The sequence below is a fragment of the Scyliorhinus canicula genome, chromosome 3 (assembly GCF_902713615.1).
Source record: "Scyliorhinus canicula chromosome 3, sScyCan1.1, whole genome shotgun sequence".
In the NCBI taxonomy this organism is placed as follows: domain Eukaryota; kingdom Metazoa; phylum Chordata; class Chondrichthyes; order Carcharhiniformes; family Scyliorhinidae; genus Scyliorhinus; species Scyliorhinus canicula.
The window spans coordinates 234,944,879-234,964,865 of NC_052148.1; the positions used below are offsets into that span (position 1 = coordinate 234,944,879).

At 47.7% G+C, this 19,987-nt stretch overlaps 1 long non-coding RNA gene across 1 annotated transcript in view; it reads right to left on the minus strand.

The window, feature by feature from the left end:
- Positions 1–19,987, minus strand: part of LOC119963761 — a 73,224-nt gene that overhangs the window by 50,610 nt on the left and 2,627 nt on the right. Inside the window, exon 2 of the long non-coding RNA XR_005460156.1 lies at positions 19,228–19,370. This is a non-coding gene — a long non-coding RNA (uncharacterized LOC119963761). The remainder of the gene's footprint in view (positions 1–19,227; positions 19,371–19,987) is intronic.

Sequence of the window (19,987 nt, forward strand, 5' to 3'; positions counted from 1 at the left end):
GCTGCGGAGAATCCAGCCCAAGGTGTCTCCCTAGAAAGCTGCAGTCTGTGATGTCAAGGGTGCTCTGAGTGCTGAAAGTAATTCACCCGTACTCGGACCCCTGTTGCTTGTGATATACATAAATGATCTGGACGAAGGTATAAGTGGTCTGATGAGCAAGTTTGCAGATGATACTAAGATTGGTGAAGTTGCAGATAGCGAGGAGGACTGTCAGAGAATACAGCAAAATATAGATAGATTGGAGAGTTGGGCAGAGAAATGGCAGATGGAGTTCAATCCAGGCAAATGCGAGGTGATGCATTTTGGAAGATCTAATTCAAGAGCGGACTATACGGTCAATGGAAGAGACCTGGGGAAAATTGATGTACAGAGAGATCTGGGAGTTCAGGTCCATTGTACCCTGAAGGTGGCAACGCAGGTCGATAGAGTGGTCAAGAAAGCATACAGCATGCTTGCCTTCATCGGACGGGGTATTGAGTACAAGAGTCGGCAGGTCATGTTATAGTTGTATCGGACTTTGGTTAGGCCACATTTGGAATACTGCATGCAGTTCTGGTCGCCACATTACCAGAAGGATGCGGATGCTTTAGAGAGGGTGCAGAGGAGGTTCACCAGGATGTTGCCTGGTATAGAGGGTGCTAGCTATGAAGAAAGGTTGAGTAGATTAGGATTGTTTTCGTTGGAAAGATGGAGGTTGAGGGGGGACCTGATTGAGGTCTACAAAATTATGAGAGGTATGGACAGGGTGGATAGCAACAAGCTTTTTCCAAGAGTGGGGGTGTCAATCACAAGGGGTCACTATTTCAAGGTGAGGGGGAAGGTTTAAGGGAGATGTGCATGGAAGGTTTTTTACACAGAGGGTGGTGGGTGCCTGGAACGCTTTGCCAGCAGAGGTGGTAGAGGCGGGCATGATAGCATCATTTAAGATGCATCTAGACAGATATATGAACGGGTGGGGAACAGAGGGAAGTAGACCCTTGGAAAATAGGCAACAAGTTTAGATAAAGGATCTGGATCGGTGCAGGCTGGGAGGGTCGAAGGGCCTGTTCCTGTGCTGTAATTTTCTTTGTTCTTGTTCTTTTCCTGTAGACCCTCTGCATTCTCTTAGCAAGGACTGACTTGGGTTTTTGTCTGTCTTGTCTGCCCTTACACTGCAGCATATCCCTCGCCTTCCCGGATCGCAGTGCGCAACTGTCCCTGGACAGCTGGCCGCCTCCTCATTTCCTCCTCACTGGAGGGGCGTCCTCCAGAGGGCACAATCCACATGGGGACAGGAATCTCTGGCTCCTCTGCTGGAGACCTCATCCTGAATAATCCTGTCTCTACGCCCCCTTTCCTCACACTCATATCAACCTATAAAAATGGAAGGAACAAAGTCTAACAGCCAAACGCTGCCCCCTTGAGAGGCACTCTCTGCTGCTCCATGCAGCTACGGTCCGGTTTGCAGGCCTTTTCATTCACCCTTATGCCTGGCATAAGGCACTGCTAATGTTTTTCCCATGCAACTACTGAAAAACAGAGTGGGCAATATAAAATACAATCAATTGCCTCTTTAACAATCTCAATAACCTATTAATTTCGCCCCCAAAAAATGGTGGCAGACTCCTGATTTCGGCACCCACTCACCTTCCATATTATCAGATATGGTTAGGGATGATGGTGGATTACCAACTGGATTGGCATTGTGCTGTATTTTATGTCAGAGTGGAGTGGGGGGAGGGGACGCACGGGAAGTGGAAACAGTGGGAGGGAGCTGCCTGCCCAATTTGTGGTAGTAAAATTCAGCCCATGGCCTTAGATTAGAACTGGTCTGCAATTCTGACTGCAAAAAGCCAAGGGCTTGACACCCTTCTTTAGTATGGAGCCCAAACACAACTCCAACTGAGGCTGAACCAGGGAATGGTAAAGGCTTAGCATAGCTTTATTTCCATCTTCAATGTCTCTATTTACAAAACCAAGTATCCTATAATCTTTCTCAACTCCCTTGACATTTACAAAGATCTCAGAATATGTATCCCCAGATCCTCAAAATAGCACCTTTCTGATTATACTACCTCACAATGTTATTCCACGCAAAGTCCATCACTTCATACTTATCTGCATTAAATTGGATTTGGCATGTGTCACTTCATTTCACTAAGCATTCTATGTACTCCTGAGGTCAGTTATTATCCTCCTTCCTGTTTTACTATGCTGCCAAGTTTTCTATCATCTGCAAACTCTGGAACTATACTCATTAGACACAAGTCCAAATAATTTACATATAACAAGAAACGTAATGTTCCTGATGGTGAGCCCAGGGGTTTCCACTACATAACTTCCTTCCAGTCAGAAAAATATTCATTTACTCTCTGCCTGCTTACTCATTGCAAATTTGGACCCAAGTTACCACCATTCCTTTACTGCCTAGTGCTTCTAATTTCCACGTGGGTTATTTGGCAATTTTATTAAATGCTTTTTGAAAGTCTATATCTATCTACTGTTGCCTATTTGCTACTTCATCAAATAACTCAATGCGTTTAGTCAGACAAGATATGCTTTTCACAAATCAATGTTGACTGTGCCATATTAACCTATGTTCTCTAAGTGAGAATTAATTTTGTGCATTACAATGTTTTCGTACCACTGACATGATTGGCTTGTATTTATCAGGTTTCTATTTCTCTTCTCCTTGGGACAGTGTGTAATATTTGCAACCCTCTGGTCCTCTGGCATCGCTCCCATTTCCAAGGAAGATTGAAACATTTTATCAGAGCTTTTGGTATCTCCATCCTTATTTCCTAATATAAGAACACTGGGATAATGATTAGTCCATGCAACACAGAGTGGGAATTCTGTGTGCGGTTTTAGGTTTCCACTTATAAAGGGACATTAAGTCATGGATAATGCACAATGTTGCTTGCCGCCTTTTAAATAAAGATACAGATTGGGCTGTATGGAGTCTTCCGGCCAGAAGTGGCAGCAGAGAACAGGTCACACAACCTGCTTGACGTAAAGAGCCGTCCGGGTATGTGTTTTTGGCGCCAAACCAGGGAGCAGAGTTGCTTCGATTTTGCATCTGCTGGCAAGCAAGGCAAGTAAACTGATCAAGAAGGAGGCTGGTGCCCAGTTTGCAGCTGAAATGTATGCTCTTTGCTGAATGACAAGGGAATGCATTCCAAGATTGGAATATGTCCATCAAATCAACCGGAGCAACAGTTTGATGCCACAATTTGACAAATTAGGAAGCTTCTAGCACAAGCACAGTCTCTGCACAAGCGCCCTTTCGGGCATGGGTGCCATGTGGTCCATGCCAGAAGCATGCCACACTCAGAGAGCCCCAGACATCCATACCTCTGACTGCAGCAATGCAATGGAGCCGGATATTCCGACCAGAATTTGACTGCAAATTCTTTCTGCTTAGCGTTGGGATTACACAAAAGGCTGCCACAGTTCTAAATTATGAAGCATTTTGACTCACAAACGACCAATTGAAACTGTAAAGCATTTGGAAATTTAACCTGCAAAATCCAAGCTGGGGACCCTTTGAATCAGAACTGTGCTATTTTCTGAAATAAAGCAACGGCTCAGATTTCAGATTAGTTTCTATGATAGGTCAATTAAAATTTTTGTACGTGGAATGCCTTGAGTGATGAAAACCACAATTAGTGCAACGGTGAAAATGGAATACCTGAGAATGATTATGGGAAAGTAATCTGACTGAGAGGGGTCTGATCGTAAACTGTGGAAACAGGGCTCAAGTGGTTCTTGACTTCCATGTGAACTCAGAGTTGAGAATCTAATCTTGAAATCACTCCAGGCCATCAGTTTTTTGTTAGTCTCCTATGTGGAGGCTCGTAGCTCTGAATAAATGATACAGGATATCATCCACATTGAAGGATTGATCATTCTGATATTGTGCGGACACCAATTTATTGATAGGTAATCAGCTGATCATTGGAAGCAATGCAACTTGTACAACAAGTGTGTTTGAATTGCAGCCTTAGTGCAGCAAAATGATCAAAGACATTCACAATTGTTGATCAGAGCAATGCAGCAGGATTGTGGGAGTGGAGGTCAAGGAAGATTGCTGCATCTCGTGTTGTGGGCTAGGTTTAAGCAGGAATTTGAGGGTGGGTGATCTCAAGAGTATTTCCATGAACTAGTGCTTCCAGTGTGTCGAGACACTCTCAGGGAGTATATTCGGGAATTTGTGGATGATTTTCTATCCATTAGAATTAGTAGGTGGGGGTCAGTTAACTCCACTTCCTAGCTGGCTCAAATGTGGTGCAGAATGATGCCCTTGGCACGGGTTTATTCCACGTACAAACCATGGTGGTTCATTGAGGCCTGCTTCCTTGCCTTGCTCCAGTCTGATGCAGAGAGGTGCCACCTCCCTGCCAGGCTATATAACCACTTAGAACTACAGAAGCATAAAGAGGCTACTCAGCCTGTCGTGTCTGCATTGGTAAAAGAGAGAAAAACTCGACACTAATATTAATCACAGTTTCCAGCACCTGATAATGGTAGCCTTGCAGGTTAAGCACTTTAGGTGCAGATCCAGATACCTTTTTAAATGAGTTGCGTGTTTCAACTTCAACCACCAATTTGGACGGTGAATCCTGGATGCCTAGCACCCTCTGGGTGCAAATGTTTTTCCTCATGTCTCCTCCAATCCTTCTTCTACGCCACCTGGTAATCTTTCCTGTCTTCCCTATCTAGGCCCTCCATAATTTTGCAGAACTCAATTAGGTCACCTCCTCTGTTATAAGGAAAACAACCCCAGCCTACCCAACCTCTCCCCATCGCTGCAATTTTTCAAGCCCTGGCAAAAGGACTCTAAATGCAGCTGATGGTCCCTTATGGACTATGACTAATCACCCACCTTACTAAATTATCAGAGAGAGAAATCACTCTCCATGCATTCATAATTTCCCAAGATAACTCCCTGTGAGCACTGTCCCCTGGTGAAAATATTGGATTATAAAGGCATCATATATTTGAACATATTTCGAAAAGAAAGGTCCCAGGTTCGATTCCCGGCTGGGTCACTGTCTGTGTGGAGTCTGCACATCCTCCCCGTGTGTGCGTGGGTTTCCTCCGGGTGCTCCGGTTTCCTCCCACAGTCCAAAGATGTGCGGGTTAGGTGGATTGGCCATGCTAAATTGCCCATAGTGTAAGGTTAATGGGGGGATTGTTGGGTTACGGGTATACGGGTTACGTGGGTTTAAGTAGGGTGATCACTGCTCGGCACAACATCGAGGGCCGAAGGGCCTGTTCTGTGCTGTACTGTTCTATGTTCTATGTTCTATGACACAAACTGGCCATTATTGACTTGGACTATATTGTGCATTGAAACAAAATGTCAGTGGGTCATTAATGAAGCTTGGCCTGTTCTGTAATCTACTTTATTTGTTCGCAAATAGAGACAGTAGCATATCTGAGCATTTTATAAATGGGATGGTTTGGTACATTGCAAGAGGGCACTTGTTTACAGTGTATGACATGATAATAGCAGACAGCTTTAGTTCATTTTTAACTGCTTCTGTATTCCAAACAAGCATGTGGGGGAAGATTTCCCTCTTAAAGTCCAAGAGCTTGGCAGGGTGGAAGCACTTAGCACGCATTCAGGAACAAGCTGCTCATGATTTTCCACTCATTAAAATTAATAGATGAAAAATTGTGAGCAGCTTGTCCCCAAGTTTGCAATGAGCACTTCCATCTTGCCAGGTTTGTGCACATAGGTACTGAAGAGGAAAATCTGTGGTCTGGTTGCATTAAATCATTGAGCAGCAAAGCACTTTGATGGGCGTCCTCTTGATGGACTGACTGCTGCAACAGGTAAATCTCACTATAATCTCACTTCTCTAAAACGTAAGAAGCACTCACCAGTTTACTGTTCTTGCTATCAAAATGAGATCGCAATAACTTAATAATGTCCTTCACATGATCTTTCACTATTTCCAAGCAAGTATTGGTGATCCATCTAACACACATAGCTCCAGTGAATATACTGTTTCCTCAAAAAGGATTGAAATAGGCACACGTAGAGATTGATTGTGTTTTTTTAGGCTATTTCCAAATCTTTTTATTTCCTCTGTTCAATTAGTGTGTTAGGAACCTCTGCACCATTTGTTACGGCATTGCTAATGTTTGGCAACATCATCTATAACAGTACAATGGGCTTCCCCATTGCAATTCATCATTAATTGTGCACTTTATTGGAGGAAGAGGACCAATCCAGGTAGATTCTCCTGTCACTGCAATCCTGACACATGCCTCTGCGGGCGAAGTTGCACTCTCCTCTAGGGGGGTGGGTACCGGAGCAATAGGTCAGAAGGTGGAAAAATTGAGGGAGAACTAGGAAATAGGGCCACTGTGGCTCTGAGGAAGAGCAGACAGTGTCATGTGAGAGTACCTTTAAGAAATGGGTGTTTAAGAAATGTACCTTTAAGAAATGGGCGTTTATCAGTGATGTCAGAGTGTGGGTAGAGCTATGCTGTCTGTCAGCTTTTTACTTTCGTTTTTGGCTGTTTGCTGCATGGTATGTTTTAGTTGCGTTTTCAGAGCTAGATAGCTGCAGTCACAGCCAGAAGGGGTATTTCCTCTCGGTCTGTAATCTACAGACTGTAAACTGATCCTTTGGTGATTTAAAACTAATAATTGCTCTCAGTAATTACTTTAACCTGATGCGCTTCTGTTAAAAGTTTTTTTTAGGTCTTATGGATGTTAAAAGGACAGCTTAAGGATTAATTAGTGTTATATTGTTTGGGGGTTGTATTTGAATTAATGGTTGCTAAGATGTTCACTGAATGTTTTTAAAAGGTTAACTTGAATTCATAGAATAAACATTGTTTTGCTTTAAAAAATACTTTTCCATTTCTGCTGTACCCACACCTGTAGAGTGGGCCGTGTGCTCCCCATAACCACAATCTATTAAGGTTGTGGGTCAGGTGAACTCCATGATACACGTTGGGGTTCTCTAAACCCTGGCCCATAACAACAGGGAGATGTTGCTGAAAACAGCAGGACTGATGGCCTGAGGTGCATATGTTTTAGAGCTAGAGATAGAGAAATACAGCACAGAACAGGCCCTTCGGCCCACGATGTTGTGCCGAACTTTTGTCCTAGGTTAATCATAGAATTTTGGACACTAAGGGCAATTTATCATGGCCAATCAACTCAACCTGCACATCTTTGGACTTTTTGGACTTTTAATGCAAGAAGTACAACAGGTAAGACAGATGAACTTAGAGCTTGGATTAGTACTTGGAACTATGATGTTGTTGCCATTACAGAGAGCTGGTTGAGGGAAGGAAAGGATTGGCAGCTAAACATTCCAGGATTTAGATGTTTCAGGTGGGATAGAGGGGGATGTAAAAGGGGTGACGGAGTTGCGCTACTGGTTAGGGAGAATATCATAGCTGTACTGCGGGAGGACACCTCAGAGGGCAGTGAGGCTATATGGGTAGAGATCAGAAATAAGAAGGGTGCAGTCACAATGTTGGGGGTTTACTACAGGCCTCCCAACAGCCAGCGGGAGATAGTGGAGCAGATAGGTAGACAGAGTTTGGAAAGGAGTAAAATCAACAGGGTTGTTGTGATGGGAGAATTCAACTTCCCCAATATTGACTGGGACTCACTTAGTGCTAGGGGCTTGGACGGGGCAGAGTTTGCAAGGAGTATCCAGGAGGGCTTCTTAAAACAATATGTGGATAGTCCAACTAGGGAAGGGGCTGTACTGGACCTTGTATTGGGGAATGAGCCCAGCCAGGTGGTAGAAGTTTTAGTAGGGGAGCATTTCAGGAACAGTGACCACAATTCAGTAAGTCTTAAAGTGCTGGTGGACAAGGATAAGAGTGGTCCGAGGGTGAATGTGCAAAATTAGGGGAAGACTAATTATAACAATATTAGGCAAGAACTGAACAACATAGATTGGGGGCAGATGTTTGAGGGTAAATCAACATCTGATATGTGGGAGGCTTTCAAATGTCAGTTGAAAGGAATTCAGGGCCAGCATGTTCCTGTGAGGAAGAAGGATAAATATGGCAAGTTTCTGGAACCTTGGATAACGAGACATATTGCCATGTCAAAAAGAAAAAGGAGGCATTTGTCAGGGCTGGAAGGCTGGGGACAGACGAAGCCTGTGTGGAATATAAGGAAAGTAGGAAGGAACTTAAGCAAGGATTCAGGAGGGCTAAAAGGTGTCACGAAAAGTCATTGGCAAATAGGGTTAAGGAAAATCCTAAGGCTTTTTACACGTTACATAAAAAGCAAGAGGGTAGCCAGGGAAAGGGTTGGCCCACTGAAGGACAGGGAGGATATCTATGTGTGGAGCCAGAGGAAATGGGGTACTAAATGAATACTTTGCATCAGTATTCACCAAAGAGAAGGAATTGGTGGATGTTGAGTCTGGAGAAGGGTGTGTAGATAGCCTGAGTCACATTGAGATCCAAAAAGATGAGGTTTTGGGCGTCTTGAAAAATATTAAGGTGGGGAAGTCCCCAAGGCCTGATGGGATCGACCCCATAATACTGAAGGAGGAAAGAGAGGAAATTGCTGAGGCCTCGACAGAAATCTTTGGATCCTCACTGTCTTCAGGTGATGTCCCGGAGGACTGGAGAATAGCCAATGTTGTTCAAATGTTTAAGAAGGGAAGCAAGGATAATCCAGGGAACTACAGGCCAGTGAGCCTTATGCCAGTGGTAGGGAAATTGCTGGAGAGAATTCTTCGAGACAGGATCGACTCCCATTTGGAAGCAAGTGGTCATATTAGCGAGTGGCAGCACAGTTTTGTGAAGGGGAGGTCGTGTCTCACTAACTTGATGGAGTTTTTCAAGGAGGTCACAAAGATGATTGATGCAGGTAGGGCAGTGGATGTTGTCGATACGGACTTCAGAAAGGCCTTTGACAAGGTCCTCATGTCAGAATGGTACAAAAGATGAAGTCACACTGGATCAGAGAAGAGCTGGCAAGATGGATACAGAACTGGCTAGGTCATAGAAGGCAGAGTGTAACAATGGAAGGATGCTTTTCTGATTGGAGGGCTGTGACTAGTGGTGTTCCGCACGGGTCAGTGCTGGGACCTTTGCTGTTCGTAGTATATATAAATGATTTGGAGGAAAATGTAACTGATCTGATTAGTAAGTTTGCGGACGACACAAAGGTTGGTGAAATTGTGGATAGCGATGAGGACTGTCAGTGGATACAGCAGGATTTAGATAGTTTGGAGACTTAGGCGGTGAGATGGCAGATGGATTTTAATCTGGACAAATGTGAGGTAATGCATTTTGGAAGGTCTAATACAGGTAGGGAATATACAGTAAATGGTAGAACCCTCAAGAGTATTGACAGTCAGAGAGATCTTGTTGTACAAGTCCACAGGTCACTGAAAGGGGCAACACAGGTGGAGAAGGTAGTCAAGAAGGCATACGGCATGGTTGCCATCATTGGCCGGGGCATTGAGTATAAAAATTGGCAAGTCATGCTTCAGCTGTAGAGAACCTTAGTTAGGCCACACTTGGAGTATAGTGTTCACTTCTGGTCGCCACCCTACCAGAAGGATGTGGAGGGTTTAGAGACGGTGCAGAAGAGATTTACCAGAATGTTGCCTGGTATGGAGGGCATTAGCTATGAGGAGAGGTTGAATAAACTTGGTTTGTTCTCACTGGAACGAAGGAGGTTGAAGGGCAACCTGATAGAGGTCTACAAAATTATGAGGGGCATAGACAGAGTGGATAGTCAGAGACTTTTTTCTAGGGTAGAGGGGTCAATTACTAGGGGGCATAGGTTTAGAGGAGATGTACGAGGGGCAAGGTTTAGAGGAGATGTACGAGGGGCAAGGTTTAGAGAAGAGGTACGAGGTAAGTCTTTTACACAGAGAGTAGTGGATGCCAGGAACTCGCTGTTGGAGGAGGTGGTGGAAACAGGGACGATAGTAACGTTTAAGGGGCATCTTGACAAATACATGAATAGGATGGGAATAGAGGGATACAGACCCCGGAAGCGTTGAAGATTTTAGTTTAGATGGACAGCATGGTTGGCGCAGGCCTGGAGGGCCAAAGGGCCTGGTCCTGTGCTGTACTGTTCTTTGTTCTTTGTTTATCAGAAATATAATGCCTCAGCTTTGCAAAGGAACCACCACAAAGTTGTGCGACAAGCTTTAAGGTGACTGCAGACAATCTCCTGGATAGGAACATCAGTGACACTGGCTGTCAAGTTAACATCTGTTCTGAGATTTCATGCTTCAAGATTATTCCAGGTTTCCACTGCAGACATCAACAATATAAAGCAATCAGTTATTCATTGATGCATTGTGAGCTCAAGGGAGAAATTTCACAAGCAAAACTGAGAGACTGATGTACTTTTACGATGAGGATGGATTCCTGCAAGTCTAAAGGATGATAGATTACACCAATTTGGTGCTTCATGCTCCATTTTCATGATGCTATTACCCACATAAATTGGAGTGAATTCCAATGTGCAGGAATAAAAAGACTTGCATGTAAACAGCGCATTTCACAACCTTACAGCTAATGAGTGTTCAGCTTTATTATGAACATGCAAACTGAATTATGAGAGTCAATGCTTACTCCTTGGTCAAATCCATCATCTCACTGATATCAAACTTACAAAGAGAAGTGAAGCTGGGGAACCAAGGCTAACATCTGCAAACATATCGGAAGACATGTCTGTTGCCAAGGAATCAGGTGACCGTTGCTTATTCAACACTGACGATCAAACTTCTGAAAAGTTCTAATTGAATCACCCTGGATAGGGGAACCTTCCCCCCAGGCATGGATATATCAAGACTAATGTTATCTGTGGAATTCACACCTGCCATTGTTTGAAGTTTACTCAAAACGTAGAATCATTGGACTCCTAGACTCTGGCCGGGATTCTCCGAGCCCGCGCCTGGTCGGAGAATCGGCGGGGGGGGGGGGGGGGGGGGGTCACGCGAGAATCCCACCATGTCACTCCGATGCTGGTCTGCCGATTCCCCAGGGAGCATCGGCGCCAATCCCGCCCGCGTGGGCCATGCGGCGCCGGTCGGAGGCCGCTGCAATAGACCCACGGCGATTCTCCGCGGACGACGGGCCAAATTCCTGCCAAGTTCTGCCAAGTCCCACCAGCGTGGTTCAAACCTGGTACCACGCGGCGGGAGCCCGGATCCGCGGCCGATGTGGATGTCCTGGTGGGGGGGCGGGGGGATCTGACTCCGGGGGTGCCTCCACAGGGTCCAGGCCCACGATTGGAGGCCACGATCTGGAGTGGGCCTACCTCCTTCCGCCCAGGCCCGCTGTTTGTTCGTCGACATGTTGCTCCACGCCTACACGGCGACGGCTATCGCGCACGTGCACGGACCTGCGCTGGCTGTGGCGCACAGGCGCGGACCCGGGACGGCCATGCACGGCCGGCCTTTGGCGCTGGAGCAGTGCACAGCACTCTGGCACTGTTCTAGCCTCCTGAAATCCAGAGAATAACTGGGCCAGGACACCACTCCGGTGTTTACGCCGGTGTCAACACTTGTCTCAAAGTTTTCAATTCAACAAAGGGCGTTTGATGAGACAAATTATCCAACAGCTAAGTGTGAAAGAGAACCATTATTGTGTTGTGATGGCTTTGGACTTTCAAACCATTTTGGTTGGATGATGCCAGTATTGATCATGTGATTGAAACCAGCTTGAGAAAACAAGCTTTATCAGACTCAGAAGGGACGTGAGCATTTCCCGGGAGCACATCGGCCAATCTCCTACAGCAATCTAAAAAGGTGAACCGTTAACTTTTGGTTCCATTATTATATTAGTGTAACCCTTGAAGAAGTGCACTATCTTCTTTAAATGTATCCTTCTTGAGTATGTAGTGTGTAAATGACACAGCATTGAAAGTTTTTGGGGTGAGTCTGTGAATAATTAACTATTTATACCACCTACTCCTCCACTCCCCCTCCTTTTCATAGAATTTACAGTGCAAAAGGAGGCCATTCGGGCCAACAGGTCTACACCGGCCTTAAAGGAGCACTCTACCTAAGAGCATGCCTCCATCCTATCTCCTTAACCCAGTAACCCCATCTAACCTTTGGACACTAAAGGGCAATTTTGTGTCTCCAATCCACCTAACCTGCACGTCTTTGGACTTTGGGACGAAAGCAGAGCAGCCAGAGGAATTTCACGCAGATACGGGGAGAAAGTGCCAACTCCACACAGACAGTCATCTGAGGCTGGAATTGAACCTGGGCCCCTGCACTGTGAAGCAGCAGTGCTAACCACTTTGCCACCTTGCTGCCTATCATCTCTTTCTTTCTTCTCTTTGTCTTCTCTTTCATTTTTTTCATCTTCTTCCTATGTCATCTCTTTTCATTTTTTTTAACCTTCTTCCCATTTCCTTCTTTTTTTTCTTTCCCTTCTTAGCACTTTGTGGAAAGGTTGAACTACTGCTCTGTAGCACAAATGATGCTGGATTAGCCACTGTGAAGATGTGTACAGCTGCAGAGGGTCTACAGGTATCTACTACTCCAACAAACTAACTGTGAATAGGAGTAGGTGAAACCACTTACCTCCATCTGATGTGGTGAGGAGCTGTCAATCATAGCAAGAGTGTTTATAAACATTGTGGTGAGCATCAAAGCAGGGTACCTGATATGCATTCAAGCATGAAGGGAAAGATAGGTAAACAATCCATCAAGTACATGTCTCTGGCATAATAAAACTGACATCACTGGCTCATGCAATGTATTGCTGTATGAATTGAATGGGAGCTTTGCATTTCAAAGGATGTCAGGGGATTTTAAGCCTTTTCAAGTGTATTTGACTTTGGAGGAAGCCTCTTTGCCCTTGTAACAGTTGCTACTTTAAACACTTTTGTATGAGGCAACAGATGTTAGGGAAGTGTGAGTGGTCTTTCACTGTACTGCCTGGACTGCTCTTCAGCTTTAAGGCAGGAGTCTCTATTGGGGGTCTCTGATGGGGGTAACTGATGGGGATGGAGGGAAGTTTGATGGAGTAGGTCTCTGGGGCGATATGATTGTGGGGCCAGGTCATTCTTATGAATGTGTGCTGAGGGGGGTTACCCCTTATTCCTGTGGTCAAGGGGAGGATGCCCCTCTTTGTCAGTAGGGAGACAGGATTAATGTGTAGGGAGCAGGGGGGCCTACCTCAGGATCTTGGGATTGAGCCACCCGCTCAAAACGATAGCCTGATGCCGGGATTCCGGCAGAATCTGGTGAGCTTTACAACAGGCATTTATTTGCATGGTTAAGGAGAGAGAATTGAACCTAGACCCCGTTCCCAGTGCCACCGGAAACCAGTTCCAATTCTCTGCTGGTTCTGCTTAGTCTCTAGAAGGGAGAATCCAGGCTTCATCCTTGGTGCTGCTGTCTCTCCTCGAAGATAAATTAAAGATCAATGATGTCTTCCTGTGGTGATAGAGATGATTACAGCCTCTGCCTCCACCCCCCCCCCCCCAAACCCCTGCCCAACCCCCCCGCAACTACCTACCATTCGTCCCAAAGCTACAGGTTGGGTCTGTGGGGAGCCTTCACCGTTCTTCCCAAGCAGGCTCTTATGACTGCTCCACTGGTTGGAAGGTCTGGGAGTGGACCCTGGAGTGGGCTCATGTTTTGGAAGGGTCTTCGGTACAGATCTTGTGATGGTCAAAGCCCTCCAGTTGGGTGGATGTGAGTGCGATGAGGGCTCATCTGTTCAGATTGTACCAGTGACAGGACTAAATATGTGTGGGGGTGCTCAATGCCAGTGAGAATGGGGCCTTCAGATTTTTGGTGCTGGATCCACACTCGCTGGCCTGGTAGCAAAGGTGTTAAAGGTTTAGATTGTATTTGGTATTTTTACCATTGGCACTGTAGAAGGTTGAACTTTGCTCTCGCTGTGTTTTGGTCAGCAGGGGTGATATGAGGCTGAAGGTTTGCAGGCAAATGGAGAACGTGCGTTTTAAATGATGGCCCATAAGGAATTCAGCCAGAGAGATCCAGTGGCTGGGGAAGTAGCCTGATACTGATCACCAACCTGAATTCTTGGACATCAGATCCTTACTGGTGCCAGCTGCTCACTCAGCTACCAGTTGGCTTGCAGCTGAAGAGGGAAGCTGGTGACGTGGGAGATCTCATTGTTAGCAGTGAACTGCTGGAAATGCGGAGTTGCAAATTGGAATCCATTATCTGGGATCTAGTATGTGTAAAAGACAATTTGTAGCACCCTGATGACCGATGAAGCCTGATTATCTCTGGCCGTCAAGAATAATAATTAATAACCATGAAGTGCATTTTGCTGTGGAAGTCAAAGAGGTCAAGACCTAAGACGTTTGGAGAGAGTGCAGAAGAGATTTACCAGGATGTTGCCTGGTATGGAGGGTATAGCTATGAAGAGCGGTTGAATAAACTCAGTTTGTTCTCACTGGAACCACAGAGGTTGAGGGGTGACCTGATAGAGGTCTACAAAATTATGAGGGGCATAGACAGAGTGGATAGTCAGAGGCTTTTCCCCAGGGTAGAGGGGTCAATTACTAGGGGGCATAGGTTTAAGGTGCGAGGGGCAAGGTTTAGAGGAGAGGTATGAGACAAGTTTTTTTACACAGAGGGTAGTGGGTGCCTGGAACTCGCTGACGGAGGAGGTGGTGGAGGCAGGGACGATAGTGCCATTTAAGGGGCATCTTGACAAATACATGAATAGGATGAGAATAGAGGGATACGTACCCAGGAAGTGTAGAAGATTTTAGTTTAGATGGGCAGCATGGTCGGCACGGGCTTGGAGGGCCGAAGGGCCTGTTCCTGTGCTGCACTTTTCTTTGTTCTTTGTTCTTCTCGACAGTGGACCTGAAATCTGCCAACCACCAGCTCCCCATTCGCAAGGCGGACCACCCATATACCGCGTTTGAAGTGGACGGCTGCCTTTACCATTTCCTTAGGGTTCCCTTTGGCGTCACTAACGGGGTCTCGGTCTTCCAACGGGAGATGGACCGAATGGTTGACTGGTATGGACTACTGGCCACCTTCCCGTACCTGGACAACGTCACCACCTGCGGCCACGACCAGCAGGACCACAACGCTAACCTTTCCAAATTCCTCCACACCGCCAAACTCCTCAACTTAACGTACAAGAAGGAGAAGTGCGTGTTCAGCACGAAGCGCTTAGCCATCCTCAGCTATGTGGTTCAAAATGGAGTTCTAGGGCCTGACCCCAATCGCATGCACTCCCTCATGGAATCCCCCCTTCCCCACTGCCCCAAGGCCCTCAAATGATGCCTGGGGTTCTTCTCGTACTATACCCAGTGGGTCCCTAACTATGCGGACAAGGCCCGCCCACTCATTCACTCCACCGTTTTCCCATTGACGGCCGAGGCTCTCCAGGCCTTCAATCGTATCAAGGCTGACATCGCCAAGGTCGCGATGCACGCGGTTGACGGGATGCTCCCCTTCCAAGTCGAGAGCGATGCATCAGACGTCGCTCTGGCTGCCACCCTCAACCAGGCAGGCAGGCCCTGTCATTCTTTTCACGCACCCTTCATGCCTCCGAAATTCGGCACTTCTCCGTTGAAAAGGAAGCCCAAGCCATTGTAGAAGCTGTGCGACATTGGAGGTATTACCTGGCCGGCAGGAGATTCACTCTCCTCTCTGACCAACGGTCGGTTGCCTTCATGTTCAACAACACACAGCGGGCAAGATCAAAAATGATAAGATTTTGAGGTGGAGGATCGAGCTCTCCACCTACAATTACGAGATTTTGTATCGCCCCGGTAAGCTCAACGAGCCCCCCCAATGCCCTATGCCAAGGTACATGTGCCAGCGCACAAGTGGACCGACTCCAGACACTGCACGACGATCTCTGTCACCCAGGGGTCACCCGGTTTTTTCACTTCCTAAAGGCCCGCAATCTGCCCTACTCCATTGAGGAGGTCAGGGCTATCACTAAAGGCTGCCCGGTCTGCACAGAGTGCAAACCGCTTTTCTACCGGCCAGACCGAGTGCACCTATGCATGCAAATAGTCTTCCACCACCCCCGCTGGACTCTTTTTTAACAGGGGGTGAATGTGGTTGTCACCACTGTTGTATATATATCATATATGGGGGTGTATTACGGTAAGGCTCCTGTACTACAGGTACGGGGGTAGATCCCTGCCTGCTGGCTCCACCCAGTAGGCGGAGTATAAATGTGTGGGCTCTCCGAGCTGCAGCCATTTCGACAGCAGCTGTGGGAGGCTACACATCTCTGCGTAATAAAGCCTCGATTACACTCTACTCTTGTCTCATTGTAATTGATAGTGCATCACCCAGCACTGGTAAAAGCCATCCTGTTATCCAAAACTAGCACCTTGGGTGTGCTGTGAGTGTTGATTGACTGGCGAAGCTGTTCGACCGTGGCTATCGTGGTTGTTCGATAGGAGCGGGCCGTGGCCAGGTTCTGGAACCACGATTCACATTCCCCAAAGGATAATGCCATCTTCGATGCTCAGCTCCGGAATCTTGGTTGTATAGGCCCTTAGGTCATCCAGAAAAGTGCGGTGTTTGGCCCCATATACTATAATGTACCTGTCAAGGGACAGCTGTGAGCCTGTCTAGGTTCAAGCCCAAATGCAAGATGCTGTTATGGGCAAAGAGCCCATGAATTGTAAGGCGGCGATGACTTTGCCAACAGAAGCGGGCATCGGTGGCCTGGTGGGAGGGGGAGGCAGCTAAACCAATCTGTGTAAGGAACCTTTGCACAGCAACAGTGTCTGTCTGGTACTTCACCGGACGCAGCCAACAGTAGTGCCCAGTGTTGGATCCACGCAGAAGCTATGGGGGAATTGCCCTGTCTTCTGTAAATAGTCCCAACAAAGGCTTGTGGTCCGTGAACACTGTGAATGCATGTCCATAAATATACTGGTGAAATATCTTCATCCTGAAAATGACGGGCTGACCCTCCTCGATTTGCGAGTAGTTCCATTCTGTGTCGGCCAGCGTCCTGGAGGCAAAAGCAATGGGGCGCTCTGACCCGTCGTCCATTTGATGGGCGAGGTTGGCTCCAACCCTGTAAGGAGAGGCATTGCATGTCAGAATTGGCGGCTTGGATGGGTCGAAATGGGTTAACAGCTGCCATGATGAGAGCTGCTTTTTAAACTCTGAGAAAGGCAGCACGGTAGCACAGCGCCAGGGTCCCAGGTTCGATCCCCGCTGGGTCACTGACTGTGTGGAGTCTGCACGTTCTCCCCTTGTCTGCCTGAGTTTCCTCTGGGTGCTCCGGTTCCTCCCACAGTCCAAAGATGTGCAGGTTAGGTGGATTGGCCATGATAAATTGACCTTTGTGACCAAAAAGGTTAGATTGGGTTATTGGGTTATGGGGATAGAGTGGAAGTGAGGGCTTAAGTGGATAGGTGCCGACTCGATGGGCCGAATGACCTCCTGCACTGTATATTCTATATTATATGTTCTAAAGCTTCATATCCACTTTAGGCATAAAAGAGTAGAGGATAAATCGGGCATGAGAAAAACATTCGGATGGGTCAACACTAATCTTGGCTGCTGACCCTTGGGTCTTCCTCCTGGAAGACATCTGGAAATTCTGCCAAGATCCTTTCTGGTCCAAGGGGGTACATGCGGCAGACTCGCTGCCAGTCGAGGCAGAGGTGCTGTAGCCAGTTGCGGCCCAGCAAGCTTGGTCCATCTCCGCGTACCACTACCAAGCGTACCAAGGTACCAGCAATGGCAATGGCCAAGGGCTCCCTTCTATATGTCGTAGCCGAGGCTGTGTCCCATAGAACCAATGTCTGAAAGCCTGATCAGTTCTGGTCAAACATTCAGTGGCTGACCACAGAGACTGCTGCTCCAGTACCCACCTCCTTCCGTATGGGGTGCCCGTTCACCTGGAGCATAACATGGATTGGTGCTACACATGGTGCCACTATGCAGTGCAGCTGCTGGAATGAGCCATTTTCCTCATTCAAATTGTATACCCGATCACAGGGAGCGTGGTCTTGTCTGGTGGGACTGCGGTTCCTAGTTTAGGGCCGCCAGGCCTTGGAGCTTCTGGACTCCCTGGGCGGGATTCTCCCAGCCCTGCGCCGGAGAATCCCCGTGAACGGGCCACGTTGCCCCAACGCCGGCACGCGATTCTCTGCAGTGCGGAGAATCGGAGCCATTGGCGCCAGGGTGGTTGGCACGACGCCGGTCGTGGGCTGCTCCCGCCGATGTCCGAGTGACCATAGGAAAAGAGCCGAGTCCCGCCGGCCCAGAGCAGGTTAGAACGGCGCTGGCGGGACTCGGCTCTTTTCCAATGGTCACTCGGACATCGGCGGGAGCGGCCTGCGACCCGCCAGCGCCGTTCTAACCTGCTCTGGGCCGGCGGGACCTCGGTGTGTAAGGGTCAGGTGGTGGCCTGTGGTGGGGGGGAGGGTGGGGATGGTGAGTCCGACCCCGGGGGGTGGGGGGGCCTCCTATGTGGCCTGGCCCGCGATCGGGGCCCACCGTTCGGCGGGCCGGTCTCTGTGGTTGGGGGCCTCCTTTCCTACGCACCGGCCCCTGCAGTCCTGCGCCATGTTGCGTCGGGGTCGACACGTTGAAGGAGGCCACTGCGCGTGCACATGTTGGCGCCGGCGCAACTGCGTATGCGCGGATCCTACGGCGCACAGTTCGCGCCGGGATCTGCAGCTGGAGTGGTGCAAACTTCTCCAGTGCCGTACTGGCCCCCTATAGGGGCCAAAGTTAAACTTGTGAGCGGCCCATTCACACCGTCGTAAAACGCGACGGCGTTTACTCCGTCGTGGACACTCTGCCGTGGGATTGGAGAATCCCACCCCCTGTTCTGCACTTTCATGGGAGATGGCAATCTCAACCGCCCGCTGCAAATCCGCGAGGTGTCTGCTAGGAGCTTCCATTCCGTTGCTGCATCGTGGATCCCACAAACCAAACTGTCTCTCAAGGTTTCATTGAACATCTCTCCGAACTTGCAGAATTCAGTAGATAGGCCAAACTGTCTACACTGGATTCTCTCTGACTCTGCTAGGCCGTGTGAAACCAAAAACGGTGGACAATTATTGGTGGCTTGGGGTTAAAATGTCTCCCAACTAAAGCCACTAAGGCGGCAAAAGACTGCAAATCAGGTGTATCCGGTTGGGTCAGACTTTTAATGATACTGTACGTGGCGCTCCCGCAAGCTGTGGAGTAGGGTGACCGTTTGGCGTTCAAGCAAGAGTATAGCATTTAATCTAAAGGAGTATTGCTTCCACTCGATGTACTGCCCCCAGTCAGGTCATCAGTACCTGCATCAAATTGCTCCAATTTTCCAATGTGAAGCATCTCAGCAGGTTGAAGGGCAGCCTCCTGAGTCCTTTGAAAAGTGGTTCGAATTCGCCGGGCTTGGCGCTGATGCAGCTCCACTTGATCCTCATCGCCAGTGTCGAATCTGCATAAAGTGATCACAAGGAACGAAGGGTAGAATGCAAAAAGAACTGTTTATTAATAAGTACACGTAACTACTCCACTCCCCAAAGGGTCTCACGCCCTGACATACACTCAGGTCAGGGTTTTTATACTCCATGGGCTACCCTCGTTAAAAGTGTAGCCCCGTCCTGTTACCAGGCAAGTTCATACTCAGTAGAAGTCATGGAGAACCGGATGGTCCACACCCCATGGCCCCCATGGGGGTTGTAACAATTGGTATATCCATTCTGTTAGCCCTTTATTCTACAGGAAGACTGAAGGGTATGGGCTCACGACTCAAACAGCCCGTGCCCTTAAAAGCCCTGGTGAGAATCGGAAAGCCGGTAACGTGGTCAGGGACCCGGCTACCATGTTTAAAAGGCTCCTGAACCATCCAAACTCGGTGAGAAGCTAGGCCGAAAGGTCGGCCAAGTGCGTTTCACACACCAGTTACTTCCAGCAAGCATATACGTGGTACCAATATCTGGACTAGTACATAAAGAATATTTTATTGCACAGGTTGACCGGCCTGATTAGCACAGTGCCCAAAAATGTTTTAAGGTACTGCTTAATGATATTGGGTGTTAAATACCAAGAGCT